The 9,479-nt window shown below is 45.9% G+C and overlaps 1 non-coding gene across 1 annotated transcript; it reads left to right on the top strand.

The window, feature by feature from the left end:
• Positions 1–3,171: 3,171 nt before the first annotated feature.
• TRNAE-CUC (transfer RNA glutamic acid (anticodon CUC)) lies at positions 3,172–3,244 on the top strand. Its single transcript has one exon. It is a non-coding gene; the product is annotated as a tRNA-Glu (tRNA).
• The last annotated feature ends 6,235 nt before the right edge of the window (positions 3,245–9,479 follow it).

Below are 9,479 nucleotides of genomic sequence, written 5' to 3'. Positions count from 1 at the left end.
GCCATTTCCTTCTGCCCTTGTTTCCCACATCAATCCCCACAACTTATTTACCCTAAGCCTGAAAGTTTATATCTTTTGACCCTTTTTCTTTCTTATCCCTTATCGTTCAATGTCTCTTTTATGCATTCTTTTTAAAAAAAATTTTTTTAATGTTTTATTTTTGAAGGAGAGAGACAGAGCATGAGCAGGGGAGGAGCAGAGAGAGAGGGAGACACAGAATCAGAAGCAAGCTCCAGGCTCTGAGCTGTCAGCACAGAGCCCGACGCGGGGCTCGAACCCACTGACCACGAGATCATGACCTGAGCTGAAGCCACAAGATCATGACCGACTGAACCACCCAGGTGCCCCTCTTCTATGCATTCTTAACCCGAGCAATCAGGGATTGTTTAGATGGGCTTAGCTGAACTTACATGGTTAAAGATGTTACACAAAATCAGACACACGAAAGTGGTAAGGACAGATTTCCATCAGTAATAGCGTTACGGAACCAGGCTGGAATGCTGGCGGACAAACCAAGTGGCACTCAGAGATCTCAGCGGATCAGAGATTTATTTAACACCGGCGGGCTCAGAGGAGACATTTCTCCAAAGATCTGAGCTCCGAATGAAGGGGGAAGGGTAATTAACAGTTGTCAGCTTCCATATCTGTGGCGGGTTTTCCCTCGAGCGGCAAACAGGGCAGGAAGAACCCGGAAGAGGGGTCTCCAAGCCGGAGACCAGAGCTTGTTTTAGTCCCCTGGGCCATCTTACGGTGTGAAACTTTATTCATTTTCCCAACATTCCCCCCTTTGATGCCTTTTTAAACAATCTTTTATTAGGCATCCCTTTTTAGCTCTAGGGGTTGGTACCCTCAGAGAGCTAAGATGCGTGGCGAGCAACAGTGTTTTCAATAAAATGTACCAGGGCATTTAGTACACGGGGGCCGACGGTCACAAGTAAAATTATGGAAAGGAGGGGCCCCGCCAGGGCAGGGAGCCAGGATGCCCAGTCTGGGAGATCCCATCCTTTCCATTGATTGATACTTTCCTGTTGTCTACGTTGAATTCTTTCCTTGAGTTCCTTCACCTTAGTATTAACTATTCCCGACTAGTTTATGAAATAGCAACATCCCTCCCCCAGAAAGATACAAGTCCCTCCTTTTTCTGAAGTGAGGAGGTCGAGGGCTCGCCTATTTTGGAGGGTCACTGCTGCCAGGGAGTTTATCTGGCTTTGTAAGGTTACCAGGGATTCCTGCCAGCTGTCCCATGTCCAGCTTGTTGGTGCAGTCTCTGTTAGCCCAACAGCAAGAAGCAAGATGCGGGCTATGACACCAGTAAGGGGCAAGGGCTGGCTGAGTTGCATCCGAACCCCCTTGGGCTCGGTCCATACGTTGATTACTCAAGCTTCTGCCAGGCACAGGCCAGCCGGCTTCCGGGGTGTGGCTGGAGCAGGGCTGGAGATCTCAGGGGCCAGTGTCTTGTTGAGGGTCAGTTTAAGCGGGTTGACTAGATCTGGATCACTTCGCCAGGTTGAGTGTTCCTCTGAGTTGGCCTTCTTAGCTCTAGAGTGATGGAGCCATGGGGTGATACCTGAAACTGAATCCCCTGTTTGGTTGTATATCTGTAAAGTTCACCTCCAAGTCTTCGAAAAGGGTGGTTTTCTGGTAACTGTCAGATCAGGTTTAGGGAAGATATGGTTTGCATATTTAGAGATCCATCCTGTTTTCCAGTTGTTTAAATAATCTTATGCCCGTGGGCTCTTAGTATTATCCCCACAGAATAACAAGCCCAGAAGATTGTCTATACGTGAAATACTGTGACAATTTTTCTGAAGTTTACCTCAAGTTGTCTAGTTTAGGTCAATAACAAACATTTAAAGACAATCAGTACTAGAATTTAACATCCATAATGGTGCATTGTTGAAACATAGTTTTTCTCTCTAAAAAAACCCCCCTTTCCAGAGATAGCCAAATTGAGACCAACGCATTTGTAGAACAAATCCAGTCTTAACAAACCTGTCTTAATTATTTACATAAGTTCAGCAAGAATAGCGATTGATCATGAGGATCTTTTAAAGTTTGCTTTGCTGGAACCTTTTAGAAAGAATCTCCAAGTTGAACTTTCAGCAGCCTCTCCAGGCCAGAAGTCAAGCCAGATACTTGTTATCAGACAGGCCTGCAATACCTGTAGAATTGGGCGAATTCCTCTTCATGAGGTCCCCGAGATAGCCTGAGGTTCCTGCGCCTGCCAGGAAGTGGCCTTCTTTACTCACCTGGTGAGGCTGCTGGGAACTCTGTTAAGGCATCAGGCCAACATTTCCAAGGGGCTTTATGGCTCCACGTTTCATAAAGCCAACCTTAGTTCCTTAAAGCTGTGTGGTCATAACTGAGTCTATGAATGTCACTCTCAAATATGACATTCCAGTCAAAGCCTTGGTAAAATAACCAGTATTTCCAACGGCAACCTGTTACAAGATGAACAGATTCTTATTGAACTCATGCAAACAATTGTAATTGCCATGAAAGAAAGAATACTCACTGAAAGTTTTTGAATTTCAGGGGAGTTATGCAGAGAGAAAAGATAAATGCGTCAGTTTACAAACGGATACTTTATGACATTTCTGTATATCATAGATATCTTAAGAGAAAGTTTCCTTAATTTGGAAGAGCAAGCATTAGAGAACCAGCATTATTTTCAGCAAGAATCACAAAACTATAATCTTCCTCAGTTCATTTAATCCCATGTTCCTAATTCTTGTTCAATTTGAATGCAGCTCTTTAGTTCTGGAAATTCTTACCCATTTTAGTACTAATCTTAAAGATGTCGAATACCTGTATTTGTCCCCAAAGCCCTTTTTATAAATCTTCTTGAAGAAGAAACACATTTTGTGAGAGAGTAAGAACAATTATAAATGACAAAATCTCAGAAATAGACATTGTTAAGGATCTGATGAGAGTTCATTGTGATGCAACTGACAAAGAAATTCGGTTATTTCTGTGACACATAACACTTCAAGTAATCACAATATTAAGTGATGACCTTATACCAAAACATTAAAACCTTAGGAATTGCATATATATTTGGACAGTTACAGCATTCAAGAGCAGATCAACAGTCCAAGAAAACTTTGTCATTTGAGCAGAGAGAAAAGAAGAATTTCAACCTTATACCAGTATACTTTTAAAATGCCAGGGGCCTGGCTAGCTCAGGTGGTAGAGCATGAGACTCTCGATCTCAGGGTTGTGAGTTCAAGCCCCATGTTGGGTATAGAGAGTACCTAAAAATAAAATTAAAAAAAAAAAAATGCCATTCATCTCAACCTTAGTCCTTCCTGAGCATACATAAAATTCCTTTCCAAAGATTTCCCTTCATGAACTTTCTGCAACTTTCCTTTGTCTTCAAACTTTGTCCCAAAGCCATTTCTCTCCAAATAACCAGTCTCATTTAGGACAAAATTACTTTCTTCTACCCTCAACAAAAATGTATTTCCATTCCTTATATCTTTCTTACATACCTCCTACTTTCCTACATACAGAATTGCTTTCCTCATTTTCATCAGTCTTAAGTACACTTAGCAGAGTTTTAACTCTTAGGAAATCTTAGTCTCCAATTGAGGACTTAGTAACCAACTGAGAGGTATTTACACCAGAATCTTTAGATGGTAAATTCATGAACCAATTAAGTACAAAGCATGCTTTCCAGTAGGTCCAAATAGCCTTAATTTCTCTGCAATAAGTTAAAAACACAAGCCTATGTTCAGTAATCAAAGCTTTAGCAATTCATTCTACTTGGAAAAGACCTTGATGTCCAAGGAAGGGGGTGCATTTTACTCCTTGACCTTGAGGATGAGAGGAGGAGCCAATGGTGCCTGAGGCAACGAGGAAGGTATAAGGAACCCGTTATGTAGACCACACCCAAGTTGGTGCATAAACAGCAGGGGGAGGGGAAGGCCGAAGAGGCAAGGTGCCAGTAGAAGGTGGAGAAGGAAAACCTAATTCAAAACCGTAACTCAGACAGAGGAGCAGACGCCATGTTTTTTTTCCATCAGAGTGGAAATATGGAGTCCACATCATGCCAGCGAAGACCGGGAATTTCCCCGAAACAAATGGAGTTTCAAGAACTGCTTGGGAACATTCTTTAAAGTTCCCATCCTGAGGTAGACGAGCTGCAGTTGGCTCCAATTATAGCTGTTAACTTGGGAAATGAGGGAGAATCCCTCACATCTACTAAGGAGAGGAACAGGGATAGAGAGTCAGAGTCCCCTTCAGTCTGATTCTATCTCGGCCAGACCAATAAGGTCCCCTTCTCGAGGTTCCTCCTGATATCAGCTGGGTTTCTGGGACTTTCCCTGGTTGGGACATTTATTCTTTTAATGTCCTTTTTGCTTGCAGTAGGCTCATTGACCCCTTACTAAGAAGGTTCTGGGCCTCCCCCTTTTGGCAGCTAGACCTTTCCTGTTGTTGTGGCTCTTTTGTGCCTCTGGAGCAAACAGGGTATAAGCCTCCCATAGTCTCTTATGATAATCTCCGGGGGAATCCCCTTGCTGCTGGGCATATTCATGCACTTCTCAGCCCCTGCTCTGATCCCCCGGAGGAGAGCCTCTTGGTACCAGCAGATGTGGACCGGCATCTGGAGAGCGTCTGCACCTGGCTAAGGGTGCAATCTGGCCACTCGTCCTTGTGGGGGAGGGTCCTCCGGGTTGGGAGGGGAGGGGTGGTGGCAGAGGAGAGAAAGTCAAGGGAGGAGTTTCAAGCTCAGGGGCAGCGGGGAGGGAGTCCGGTCATAAGGTGGCAGAAAGATGGGATCTTCCTCCGGGTCTCCTGCAAACACTAGGGGAGCGGTGGGTTGCTTCTTTGGCTCCCGGGGTGAGTCTCCAGATAAAGTGGCTGAAACCTTTGCCTGGCTCTGCTTGCTATGGATGAATCACACCCAACGCAGAGGATTTCAGGCAATTTCAAGCCAGGAGTCGACGTACGGAAATTGATCAGGGTGACCCGGGTCTCCGGAGACAACATGCCAGATGCAGCGGACCATTGGGACATCCAAGGTTCCCTCAGAGGGCCCTCCTACACCAAAAGTGGGCCATTCTAACTCACATAGGGTCCTTAACATGCCGGGGGTTATCTTAATTCCACAGTCTGCCAAAAACCCCTTCTTTGCTCTGTCTCGACCCCATAAGGTTCCCGTGAGGCAGAGTCGCAAAGACAGAGCGATAGGGGTGTCCCCTCTAACGGGACCAGTCAGATGCCCATCTGGCTGTGTCCCGAAGGAACTTAGGTGACGCTTAGTCGAAGTGGTCTCCACTTTGCGACTTACGATCAGAAAGTATTCTGATGCCACCGTAGGCTGTGTGCCATTCACCCCGGAATCGCAGACGGGCCCACTCAGACTCTGCGCTTTTGGGGACCTTAAGGGTGCCCACCCCTGGAGCCACAGAATCGAACTCGGCAGGGAAGCTAGACCGAGTCGCACATTCACACTCACATACACACCAGAGGTTATTACATTCCCTCCCACAGAATTTCTACCTGTGAGACCTCTGAGGTCTCCGGGGAGTTGATCAGGTCCCCCTTCCACTCTTGCCAGTGGGCCCGACTAGATTGGGCCCCAGCCTTACCAGTTCCGACATCGGGTGGAGGTCCTCACCTGCCAAGTCTCCTCCAGTCCGGCGGGAACAACGGAGCGGGGCTGGCCTAAGGCGGCCGAGCGGGAGACTGCGAAATCCAGGCAGGGCGCGCCTTCTCCCTTGCGATCCCGAGTTCCATCGCTGCCTCGCCCTTCTCCCCAACCGGTGGCAACAATGGGCCAGCGCAGTTGGGTTTCCCGGTCAGGGAACCAAGTATGTTATGGAACCAGGCTGGAACGCTGGCGGAAAAACCAAACAGTACTCGGAGATCTTGGTGGATTGGAGATTTATTTAACACCGGCGGGCTCAGAGGAGACGTTTCTCCAAAGATCTGAGCCCCAAATGAAGGGGGAAAGGTAATTAATTAAGAGTTGTCAGCTTCCATATCTGTGGCGGGTTTTCCCTCGAGCGGCAAACAGGGCAGGAAGAACCCGGAAGAGGGGTCTCCAAGCCGGAGACCAGAGTTTGTTTCAGTCCCCTGGGCCATCTTATGGTGTAAAATTTTATTCATTTTTCCAACAATAGCTCCTGCAATAAGGAAAAGAGTCCAGCATAAACCGGCCTCCGCTTCAATTTGTAAGGAGGTGACTGGGCCTTTTAAGGGGAGAACAATAGAGCGCTGGTCCGGGAAGTGAAAAATGACAAAGTGGGAAAGGGGGTGGGTCCACGTGAGAGCCACTGAGTTCCCTACCTGGAGCTTGTCTGAGTAAGCCTCCTGCGGTCCCACAAATGCTGCCCCGTCTTCACGTGTTGGCTGGAACAGCTAGTTCTTTGGGCAGTTTTGAGCTTTCTCGGGCAGGCACTCTAAAGGGAGCAGGGGTCATCCCAGGGATGTAGCTTTGAGCTGTTGCAAACTAGGTTAGTGTTTGTTAAAGCCTTTATAGGCCAAGATGGAGGCTAATCAAGTCAGAGGAAGCTGGGGGCAAAGATAGAATGAGGAACTATGGGAGGCGGGGGGTCTTTCTCTAGAACTTTCCCTTTTTTTATGTTTCTGTCCAAGTATCACAATGAAACACAACACCGATATCATCAACTAATTTGTAAGAAAACTGGGTTCAATGCATCCTGCTGTAGAAATTCCATCAACGTAACAGAGAACTCACATATAGCACCGCTTGCCTATGGAAATGGGGCCAGAGTTGTACGTTTTCATGGATACTGAGTAGGAACACAGAACCCAAATCTTTATAAGCATTATCCTTTTTTTTCTAAAAATTTTTTAAACATTTATTCAGTTTTGAAAGGCAGAGAGAGACAGAGCACGAATGGGGGAGGGGCAGAGAGAGAGGAAGACACAGAAACAGAAGCAGGCTCCAGGCTCTGAGCTGTCAGCACAGAGCCCAAACCGGGGCTCGAACTCACGGACCGCGAGATCATGACCTGAGCCGAAGTCGGCCGCTTAACCGACTGAGCCACCCAGGCGCCCCTATACGCACTATCCTTGATCGTCACAGCAGGAAATAAATTCATCCGGATGATGTGCTAACCGAGTCCTTGACATAAACACAAGGAATCCTGGCTGATGTTAGATTACAACTTCTGACAAAGATGCTTCGGGGAAGGAATGTTCTTGGGCGGAGAACACTTCTTTATAACCAAACTCCACGATTGCTACTATTTAAAGTTTTTCACCACAAACGGAAAACCAAATAAACTCTCTCGCTTTGGATAAACCACTGGGGCCTTTGAGAGTGTGAAAAATGTTTTTCTTTCTCTGTCTCCCCTTCAATAATCAGAATGGGGAGGAAGTAGATTTAGCAATGCCCGCCCCACCCTACGCCTCACTACCTTGCCTGCACTTACTGCTTATGGTGTTGTTTGCTTACCACGAACCATAATATTGATACGTATGGATTACGACCAAGCATTTATTATATGCAAGACTCCCTAGGTTTACAAAACAAATTTGGAGGCATTCTTCCCGCTAGAAACTTACAAACTGGTATGTAAAATATACGTGTTGTTAAAAACAAAATTTACCCGAGCAAATTTGAAGATCTAATTGGCTTTATTAAGAGATTCCTAGGGCACCCAGGAGGCTCAGTCGGTTGAGCATCTGACTTCGGCTCAGGTCATGATCTCACAGCTCGTGAGTTCGAGCCCCACATTGGGCTCTGTGCTGACAGCTCAGAGCCTGGAGCCTGCTTCAGATTCTGTGTCTCCCTCTCCCTCTGCCCCTAACTCACTTGCATTCTGTCTCTGTCTCTCTCAAAAATAAATAAACATTAAAAAATAAATAAAAGAAAGAGAAGTGGTGGAAGACAGCATCTCTATCTAGCAGTTGTACAAAATGGAAGGATTTTATAGGCAGAAGGGACAGGACAATTAGCCAAAGAAAGGATTGCTTCAGGCAAGGTCACCCTCCCTTAGGGGAAGAACAGGGGGCGTTATTAGGTGGATTACTTCATCTTCCTGTGGGGAGTGGAGAGACCCCACGGGACGGAATAAGGATTGGTGCTGACCAGAAAATTCCTAACGGACTGATTAAGACTACATTTCTGGGAAAAGTTAAAATTGCAATTAGGTTTGGTAAGAATATGAGAGGGAAATGATAGGGCAAAATAGGCAGATAGGGACAGTTTAGGACCTGAGGTCCCTGGGTGGGGGGAAAAACACATATTTTGGAACCATGCTGGGAAGGTCTGACCACAGCAAACACCTCAGGTGTAAAATGCCTCTTAAGGGTGTAACAGACCCACCTACTCCCCCTCCGGTTCCCCTCAGGAATTTCACAATCAAAATACATAACTAAAAAAACCATAAAACTTTTATCACACGAGGGACAATATGACCTTGGTCTGACTCCTCACACAGTGGACGAGCCAATCAGGAGTGGACCACCCAGCACCTAGAGGTACCCAGCCAGTAAGGGTAGGACCTGAGAAGGGACAAAGGGGAATGGAAGGGGGACAGGACTGACCAGAACCTTATAAAATAAAGATTCTTGCCCAGAGTTGCAAACATTCACTTCTGAATGTCTCCTCTCTATAAAGAGAGATGTCATACTTTTCTTTCTTTTTTTAATGACATTATTATATTTTATTTTATTTTTAACGTTTATTTATTATTGAGAGACAGACCGTGAGCAGAGGAAGGGCAGAGAGAGGGGGAGACACAGAACCTGAAGCAGACGCCAGGCTCTGAGCTGTCAGCACAGAGCCTGACGCGGGGCTTGAACTCACGAACCTCGAGACCATGAGCTGAGCCGAAGTCGGGTGCTTAACCAACTGAGCCGCCCAGGCGCCCCTACTTTTCTTTCTTTCTGATCTTATACGCTAATAAACTTTTCCTGGCTGCTCATTTTGTATCCACCTGTTCATTCTTCGAAGGAGCGAGACAACGAACCCCAGGTATTGAGGTAAAAACTCCTGCAACACTAAGCCTCCGTTTGGTGACTTGGCTTGGCATAAGTGACTCCATCTTGAGCCTATGCGGTTTTTCTTGTTTGTTTTGTTTTCTTTTTACAGTATAAATAAATCTACAAGTAAATAAATATAAGGTAGAAAGTAAGGTCCTGTGGGAAGGGGGTCTAGTGATATAAAGATACAAAGAAGAGAAATAACTTTTGCCTTGAGCCAAAATAAAGATTCTTTGGGGCGCCTGAGTGGCTCAGTCAGTTGGGCATCTGACTTGAGCTCAAGTCATGATCTCATGGTCCCTGAGTTCGAGCCCCTCATTGGGTTCTGTGCTGACAGCTCAGAGCCTGGAGCCTGCTTTGGATTCTGTGTCTCTGTTTCTCTCTGCCCCTCCCCCACTCACCATATCTCTCTCTCTCTCTCTCTCTCTCTCTCTCTCTGTGTCTTCCTCTCAAAAATGAACATTAAAAAATTAAAATATATTTATATTTATAAAACATATTTATATATTTATAAAATA

This window comes from Panthera uncia, chromosome F1, assembly GCF_023721935.1.
Source record: "Panthera uncia isolate 11264 chromosome F1, Puncia_PCG_1.0, whole genome shotgun sequence".
In the NCBI taxonomy this organism is placed as follows: domain Eukaryota; kingdom Metazoa; phylum Chordata; class Mammalia; order Carnivora; family Felidae; genus Panthera; species Panthera uncia.
Note: the sequence above shows the minus strand (reverse complement) of the source record. Positions and strands in the feature narration are given on the sequence as shown.